This window comes from Nuphar pumila, chromosome 16 (genome assembly GCF_984573655.1).
Source record: "Nuphar pumila chromosome 16, dmNupPumi1.hap1.1, whole genome shotgun sequence".
Lineage (NCBI taxonomy): Eukaryota > Viridiplantae > Streptophyta > Magnoliopsida > Nymphaeales > Nymphaeaceae > Nuphar > Nuphar pumila.
Window position 1 is genome coordinate 45,844,508 of NC_143264.1, and position 10,088 is coordinate 45,854,595.

A 10,088-nucleotide genomic window follows, 5' to 3' on the forward strand; every position below is an offset into this window, starting at 1 on the left:
CTATTTGTCATTGATTTCCTTCCAAAATCTTGAATTAATTTGGGTTCTTCAACTCTATTAAAAAAATCAAATCTCAATTCGGGTTTTGGACTTCTCTGAACTTTCAATTTATGCTTTAGCAGACAAAAACCTCCGGCACCACCCTAATGGGAGATTCGGATTGTTCTCCAAAAATCACAGTAGATTTATGATTGAATCTACTAATGATCTGGAAATTTTGAGGTTTTTCTAATTAGTTTTGATCTCTGTAAAAAATCGGATTTCTCAGACCCCTGGGAAAATATTGATTTTCTTTCGTCAGGGTATAGACAGACCCTAATGCACCGAGTCCATCCAATATGTAACCCGTCTAAAAAAACTTTCAACATGAAAGTTGTTCCTAACATAATTTCCTGTCATTTACCAAAATTTGGGAATTTCTGGATCTGTTTCATTATTTTTCCCGGATTTTCGATTTCTGTCTAACAGATTCCAATGTCCAGAAATCTCAGAGATTTAGGTCTCTGATAACAGTATGGCCTTTTCCAAACCATAACCCAAATCCCCATGGTGTCAAAATATCAAATCTTTCTCTGTTTGTCAGAGACATTTTCCCACAATTTCAGCCTTTTTCCCATCTGTCTTCCATTTTTCCCATGTTTTCTACTAAAATATGTCTGTTTCCCCTAAATCCTAGAGTCGCCGGATTCCGATCCGACTTGCCGGAGTGGCACAGCTCCGACCATGGGTCAAAATCAGAAAGTGTAAAAGGCAAAAATCCTTTCCTTACTGTCTTCTGTCACCCCATAAAAGTTGGGAAATTTTAATGGAAATTTTATATCCTAAATCCCCTTTAGAATCAACATTTTAGGCATAAATCACAAAATTTAGGGTTTTTATTTGAATTTCCATATTTAAAAATACAAACAAATTAGATTTTCAAGCTCCATTATGTTTATAGGGTTATTTTAGGTGTCCATGCCAAATTTGGTTTAATTCCAAATTCATTTGCTCCATGTGTTAGTTTATCTTTAAATTCAGAAGCGAAAATCATGCGAAAATCAGGTTAAATTTGATATTTATGATATTTTCGCTATTTTAGGGTTTTTATCATGTACATAAGCATGTAGAATTATATTAGGGTTAATTTAAATCTCCTTTGCATTTCATATTTTTCACTTTTGCAAAATTTATTTCAAAAAACCCTGGTTTCAAGGCCACAGTCTTGTTATAGGGGGTATTTTGGTCATTTTGACCTAAATTTCAAAATTTCAATTTCTAATTCTCCAAAATTTCATGCATATCATCATATTTTATCATATTATGTTTGATTTATTTCATTTGATTTTCAAAATTCCAAAATTTACAAAAAATCTTTCAGAAAACCCTGATTTCAAGGTCATCAGGGGTATTTTGGTCATTTTGACCCCAATTTCGAATTTTCAAGTTTATTTTGGAAATTTATTCATTATTTATCATGTTTATATCAAATGGGGTATGAATTTGGGTTTATATCTGAATAATATCCGATAATTTCCCATATTTTCGGATAAATTCAGAAAAACCTATATTTTTGTGCTAACCTTGTTTTCTAGTTTTGCAGAAACATTCAAGAAGAAGACTTAGCTTTTATTTTTTTTATTTCAATTCAATGTAACCTCAAATGTAATAATTTGGAATAAGAGTTACTTTTCTGCTTACAATAGGGTTGCATTGCATATAGTTTAATTTATGCAAATTTCAATATGTGATGTATGATTCATGCACATTATTTCAAATTCACTATGGTTTACACGAATGACACGTGCACAAGCTCTTATGGAGTTTATAAACTCGGTGGGATTTGTATTTATGGCCATAGTCAGAATACGAAGAAAACCAAGATTTATGATCTTTATATCAGCTACATTCAGCCTACACACTTAGCCTAACTTCAAAAATGCACTGCATTTCTCAAAGTTTCAAAAGAATTTCTCAATTCCTCAATGAAATTCCCTTTTCAAATTCATATTCATTCATTCATATTATTCAAATTGCATTGTTTTCAAATTCATTTTCCAATTTCAATTTCAAAAAAATTCAGTTTTCTCAAGAATTTCCAAGTCTTTCTCAGGATCTGATTTTCTCAAAATCCTAAGTTTTCAACTGACATTTCGAAGCATTTCCCAAGTTCAAATCAAGATTTTCCTATGTTTTCAAATTCTCAAATTTCAAAATCCCAAGTTTCAGAAATCAATTTTCTCATATTTTCCAGTTTTCCTGAGAATTCATTTTCCATTTCAAAAGTCATTTTCCAATCAATTTCTTAGATTTTCTCAAGATTCTCAAATCCATTTTCTCATAAAAGCAATTCCAAGTTTCCAATCTCAAAACCAATTTTCTCAGATTTTCAAGTTTTTCTGAGAAATCACTTTTTAATGCAAATTTCTGATTTCCAATGAAATTCAATGATTTTCCCAAAAACTCCAATTTTAAGCACTTTTCCAATCATTTTCCAAATGCATTTCAATCTTCCAAAGCTAACATCATTCTTTCAAAACTTGCATTATTTTCAAAATTTCATAGCATAAGCCTGATTCTTTGTGCATTCTAGGAAAAATAGAGCATAATTTAGCTATTTGAGTCGAGTTAAAGCACATAATTGGTCCTTGGTAAAGGCGCCAGGAACGGTTGAACCTCGTACCGATAGGCGGATCCCATTCCACAGAATTTTCCCGCAAATTTGAAAACGGAGGCGAGTTAATTTTCAAAAACCATTTTCAAAACTTTGGTCGAGTTTGACTCGCGAAATTCGTTTCTCTCTCGCAAGGGAGGGGAAATTTTTTGAGATGATAACAGCTGAAAACTTGAATCATGGGTATCATGGAAGTCCTGTTTTTGGTCCTGGCCTGCCTTACCCTAGAAACCCACTGTCTGGTTCATTAAAACTCTACAAATCCTAAATAGGTAGATTGATAGAAATACACACTTTCTTCCTTCGATAAAGGGCTCAAGTGGGCTTATAGGATCTTTGTATTGTGAAAATGATGAAAACATAGAGGGAAATTTTGGATCCTCATTACTGGAAGCGTCCAAGAGTAACAAGACCAGATGTTTTGAACTTTCAGATATTACAAACCATGTAGTTGAATTTAGTATAGATCAGTATAGGAGTCGATTCATTCAACAGAAACTGGAAACATATATTGATGAAGAGGAAGACATGGTTTTCCATGAGATCACTCCCCATAGCCATTCCCTAAAATTCACCTTGTGTTAATCAATCTATGCTAAGTGATGTTGCAATATCCTAATATATGTCTGTCTTGCAGAAATTCCATTTGCTGATTAAAGTTCGTGGTACCGGATGCCATCTCTTCACCAATGAACTATTAAATGCTGAGCCATTGGTTCCTCGTTTTATTACTGCACTCATCTGTGTATCTCTACAACACCAACACAGCAGCCACATCCGCTGCATCTGTTACGGTAGGCTCAAAACCCCTTGGAATTTGTCTCTTCCCCTGCTATAAGCATGCTAAATTAAACCTACCCCTCTCCTTTCATCGATAACCATACCTTCTTCACTTACTGCTGTATACAACTTTTTTTTTTTTACTGTCACAACTCCTTCCACAACACATACATGATATACTACTTCACCCATTACTATGCTTCCACACTTTAATTACACTGTCATTTCACATTCATGTACCATCTTATCTGCAATTCGTATTCATACCTTGACAATGCATTTGCCTAGTTGATTGATATTTCTCCATTTTTGCCTTGTAGAGCTTCCTATCTGAATATTTCCATACTATGTACACATTATCATCATTTGCATGATTATATATATATCATATGCATCTAGTTTCAGCATAACACTGTGATATTTAGCGCATTGCTTCATGCTAACTTTTTTTTGCCAGAAATGTTATTTCCTGCCTTAGCCTAGAAATTGTAAATTCAATTTCAATTTCAATTTCAATGTTATAATAGCTAGATTTTTTTTTTCCAGTTTCAGATTAAATTGTATGAGCATCAAATAGTTTATTTCACATCATTTCCCTTTATTTCAAAGTTTCACAAATAGGAACACGAATGGCACATGCACCATTTCATAAATAGGTAATTAATCCTAAGTTGATGATTTACATCAATGGCCATAGTCAGGATGTAAACAAAACTTAGGATTGTTATCTTTTATCAAATAACACTGGGTCCACACTGGATCCTTTTTCAAAAATCATCATATTTTCGAATATTTTCTTCTTTTATTAGAGTTTAACTTAGAATTGGCTCAAAATATATACCAATGGCCATAGTCAGGGTATATTGAGAGTTAATTCCATTTTAAACTCTATAAAAGCACAAAAATATGATTTATTCTTCACCTGAATTTAAATATAGATTATTATATAATACATTCAATGACCATAGTCAAGGATGTATTATATTTTCAATCTTATTTTAATTCATATAAAGAATGGAATAGCTTTTCAAAATCCAATTTCAAAAATTTTTAAATTCATTCATCATTCAGATAGGACTGCATCATATTTCCAAAATTCCTTTTTCAAAAATTCCAAGTGATGTAAATATCTTCCTCAATCTATCTTCAATTCTTATAAAATCCAATTTATCCTTTCATTTTCAAATTCAATTTTGTTTTCAATCTCAAAGTTCAATTTAACTTTGAGATTTCAAAGTCATTTCTATATTCAAATTCAAATCAGATTTCAAAGTTCAAATTGACTTTGAAAAATTCAAATTCATTTTATATTCAAAACTCCATTCAATTTCAAAATTCAAATTTAACTTTGAAATTTCTTTCATCTTCTAAAATCCAAATTCAAAACTTCAACATTCAAGGTCTAATTTAATTTTGAAATTCATTTTGTACATTCAAGATTCAAATTCTAAATTTCATTTTCCAAGTTCAATTCAAACTTGGAAGTTCTTGATTCATCTTCTAAGTTCCAAAATTCAAGTTTTCAAGTTCAAAGTCTAAATTTGGCTTTGAAATCCACTTATATGTTTAGAATTCAAAATCTCAAGTCAAAATTCCAAGGATAGATCCTAATCTCAACTTGGATCCAGATTTCCAAGTATAAATCCCCACTTTTTGGATCTTAGACTTCAGATCCAATTCCTCTTTAGGATCCAGACTCCCATTTCACATTGGATCTCAGACTTCAGATCCAAATCCATCTTAGGATCCAGAATTCAAATTCTACTTTGGATCTTAGATTTCAAGATCCACAATCCGCTTTAGGATCCAGAGTCCAACTCTACATTGGATCTCAGATTCAATTCCACATTTTGGATCTCAGACTTCAGATCCAAATTCCATTTTAGGATCCAGAACTCCACTTTCATATTGGATCTTAGATTTCAGATCCAAACTCCCTCTTAGGATCCAGAACCCAAGTCTACTTTGGATCTCAGATCCAAAAACCATCTCAGGCCTCAGATCCAATTCTATTTTTGGATCCAAGATCCAATTACATTCCCCAGTCTAGATTTTGAATCCAATTCCATTCTCGGATCTAATCTGAAATCTCCTTAATCCATTTCTATCCTTAAATATCATTTGATTTCCTCATATCCATCTTGACTTCAAATTCTAAATTTCGAATTCAATATCACTTCAAAAATTTCATCTTCTTCTCCTAAATCCATGATTAAATTCAAAATCCATTTCCGACTTTGAAATTTCATCTTCTTTCATTTCAAAGCTTTAAATCATTCTTTCTCGAAGTCAAGATTTATTTTTCCAAACTCTGATTTACTTCAAAGACTTAGAACTTCTCTGATCTATCTCAAGTTCTAAGTTAAATTCAATTATTTCTTCACTCCCTTATCAAGTTCATCTCAGAGTACTTGGGAATTTTCAAAACATCTTTCAAAAAGAGCACACGTCTTTGCATGGCACAAGCATGATTCCTTGTGCATCTAGATTTAGAATAAATTCTTAGATGATATTTAGGCAAAACAAAAGGTATAGATTCGATCCTTGGTTCGATTACCCCTGGTAAAGGCGCCAGGAACAGTCGAACCTCGTACCGACGAGCGAATCCCGTCTCTCCATTTTTCCCACAAATTTTCAAAACGGAGGTGAGTTATTTGCTAAATATTTCCAAATCAAGGTCAAGTGAAAACCCGCAAAAGAATTCCTCTCTCTTCTCTCTTTCTTTCTTTTTTCTTCTCTCTTTCTTTTCTTTCTTCTATTTTTCTCCCTTCAAAAAGGAGGAGAATAGAGGTTAGAAAAGGGAAAGAGAAGGAAGAGAGAGAAACCACAAGTGAGGAAAAATTTTGCGATGATCACAGTCTCGTGAATGAATTGTGCACTATTTGGGGAACAACTTACGTTCCATGGTTTTTCACTGAGTTTGTTGTGGAAGATGCCACCAAGATTTTGCTGTAGGGTCGATTTTACAGGTTATGAAAAATACATAACAAAATCCATTTGAGTATGCTGTCATGGTCATAGAAGGGTGAATCATGAGCATGGAGATGTCTTAGCAATCCTTTTTCACCATCTTTAGCTAATTCAATTTGGGGACTTCTGTAACACTAAACTCAAAAATATCCCTATGTTGCAACTGGTGTTACCACAGAAAGAATATTTAGTGGGCATCTTGTTGAATGCCACTGACATTGAGATCGGTCATCAAGGTCAATAAGTTTTACAATAATGGTTTATTTAATTTTCCAAGCTTTACACTCTGAGTTCTACTGAATCCTCAGAATGAAGCTTCATTATGTTCGCCAGACTGAACTCCATTATGCCTTCTCATGGATTTACTTTACTGAAAATTCCTTTTTTCCTTTTGTTGTTAAATACTGCTGGAAAACTCAAAGAGCAGAGAGTAGCTATTTGACTGAGGTTCTCATTTCTGAGAATTAATCTTCAACAAGCTTGAAGACTAACTCAGAAAATAGGCTCTCGATTGTCTGCTAAATGCTAAAAGGAACTCCCAAGGCAACTTGTAAGCACATCAATTTTGAGAGTCAAGGTTCAAGTTCATGACCAATCTGGATATTCATTTGGAAATTACAACGTTGAGATTTTAAGCCTGGACAGTCAACTGCTATGACTTTTAAAAAGTCGTCCGTAGCAATCTGCAGAATGGGCTGCAACTTTTTTTTTTTTGGCAAACTGATTATCTTTTTTTTTTATGTGAATTCCAACTGTTGAAGACTGGATTCATCCATACCTCATCAAATCCATGCTTTACCTGTATCTTCACTTAATAAACATTCTTTATATGTAAATAACACTTACTGTAAATATCATATAAAGATCTCTCCACATTTCTTTATTTATCATTTCATTACTACACCATCACAGTCATGTCATCTAAGTATTAATTGTCATTAGATTTGCTATGTTTGCCATTTACCCACTGAATCCACGTCAGTATAGTTCATGACATTGCACACTTGTCACATCTCAACCACAGTGTATATCACATACAAGGAATCCCATTCAGTACAGTTTATAGTTGCATATCATTACCCTGTCATAACCATTTTTCCAACAAAAACCTTATATCTCCTGTAGCTGCTTTCATCACCTCCACTTTATTATCACCTTCACAGCATCCTCTCTGTAGTTTTCCTTGGGTTACATAAACACAACCTCCACCCATTGTTTCTAGCTCCACTTCCTGCTCCTACTGATGCATGAGCTACAATAGTGAAAGTATATGAGTTAAGGCCAATAGAAATAACTAGTTTTCCTCACTTTGTCAGTTTAGCAGTTGGTAAGGAAAACACTGTCAGCTCTTTGAAAAGGCTAGATGCAGGATATGAATATCCCCACTGAAAGAAACCGAGACAAATGGTGCGGCACCTCTTTCCTGAGGTCGAGTGGATATGAGTCCAACATGTCAACTAATTCTGGTATCACACCTATTGTGCATCTACAAGCTGCTGAAATTCTTACAGTACACAGCTGACCTCTACCTCCCTTCATACCTCGATCTTCACTACCATTCACCTCAGATCACTATGCACAAAAACCTCATATGTCCTGCATATCATGCACTCTCCTTATGTTGACAGCTCCCATAACAAACACCATTTCCTCTACACTTCCACTTATCCACTTCACTCACCATTTACCCAACACATGACCTACAGCAGCTCCTCTTCCACATGCACCCTTCATTGCTAAGCATCTCCCCCTGCGACACACATCACACCACTGCATATCTCCATTACATTGCATATATATATTCCTCCATCAAACTTAGGTATCACATTTAGATAAATGTGTGTGAGTTCAATCTTTGCAATGGATCTTAAAATTTAGGCATCATCATTAATTTGGGCATCTCCATCATAGAATAAGCATGAACATGTGTCTTTCCTCATTAGGTCTAAAGTCTTGTCTTTCAGTATATATATATTTCTTTTATATATATATATATATATATATATATATATATATATATATATATATATATATATATATATATATATATATATATGTAGACTCTCACACATATCTTAAAATTCATTTCACTACTTGCTTTCTTGATCTCATATGACATTGTCATCTTTCCATGTGATTGTACTAACCCACTTTTTCAGGGAATATGTGGAGAAGATCATTATTGAGAGTTGAAAATTCAATTTTATGTGTTGTAATAGTTAGATCTTAATGAGAATTTACATTCCCTGTTTTAGATAGAATGGATGAGCATTGTAAATATCATGAATTACTTATTTTTCATGCATTTTGCTTTTATTTCTCAAATTCTCACAAATGGCAACACGAATGGCACGTGCACCATTTCGTAAGAGGTAAATTAATCCTAAGTTGATGATTTACATCAACGGCCATAGTTGGGATGTAAACAAAACTTAGTATTTTTATCTTTTATAAAATAACACTGTATCCACAGTAGATCCTTTTCAAAAAATCATCATATTTTCTTTAAATATTTTCTCTTTTATCAGAATTTAATTTAAAATTGATTCAATATATATACCAATGGTCATAGTCAGGGTATATTGAGAGTTGATTTCATTTTAAATTCTATAAAAGCACCAAAATGTATTTTATTCTTCACTTGAATTTAAATGTGGTTATTATATAATACATTCAATGACCATAGTCAGGGATGTATTTGTGAACACCCCAAATTTTTCAAAATCTTTTAAATATTCCTTTTTTACGCCTAAATTTATTTTTTTTAGCAAATAAGTCATTTTTAAATCTAAATTTCAGTTCATTTCTCAAGTTTTACTGAAATTAAATTCATTTTATATGTTTAAATTGATTTCGGATCTGGATCCATTGTCTAGATCCAAATTTGAGTCTCATTGTTCAAATTCTAAATTAAAATTATAGAAAATACCAAAAAATAATTTTTAAATAACTCGAACAGTCCATTCGACATCCGTTTGGATCCATCACGTGTATTTCTCGATTCGAGCTTCAAAAACTAGAACATTTTCTCAAAACTCGGGTCCAAAACTCAGTCTTCTGAAGAAATTTTCCTGAAATGGCCTGAAATTCTTAGGAAAATACTTTTGTAAATATTCTTTGTAGAAAAATACAAAAAAATTTAGGGTTTAGTCTTTGTTTCTCAGATTTTCATTCCAAAAATACAAAAAAAATAAAAATACTCAGAAAAGAACGAAAAAAATAAAAAAATAATGAAAGAAAATTAAAAAAAAAAAATAGAAATGGTTTTTAAGAGAAACCCGTTTTGAAAATACTTTTTATAAGGAGACCTCTTTTGGAAAAAGTAAAAAAAAAAAAACCTTGCAAAAACTCACAAATCGAGTTAGGGTTTCGGGGGGAGACTCTCTCGCAATTACTCCATCAGCCGCCTCTCCCTCTCCTCCATGGCCCGACCTCTCGCCAACCCTCCACCCTTCGTCCATCTGCAACAACTTCCTTCTCCACCCTTGATCCCCAACTTCCTCTCGATCCTTCTATGGCTCTCCTCCCCTGTTATAAATGGGAGGGACCCCCTTTTGCCGGGGGATCGGACCCTTTGTCGAGCACTCTTGTCATTAGCAACCAGAGATCCTGACATCCCCATTTTTTCTAAAACTCATAACCCCTTCTCCTCCGGTGTATCGCATTCAAGAGATTGAAGGTAGAT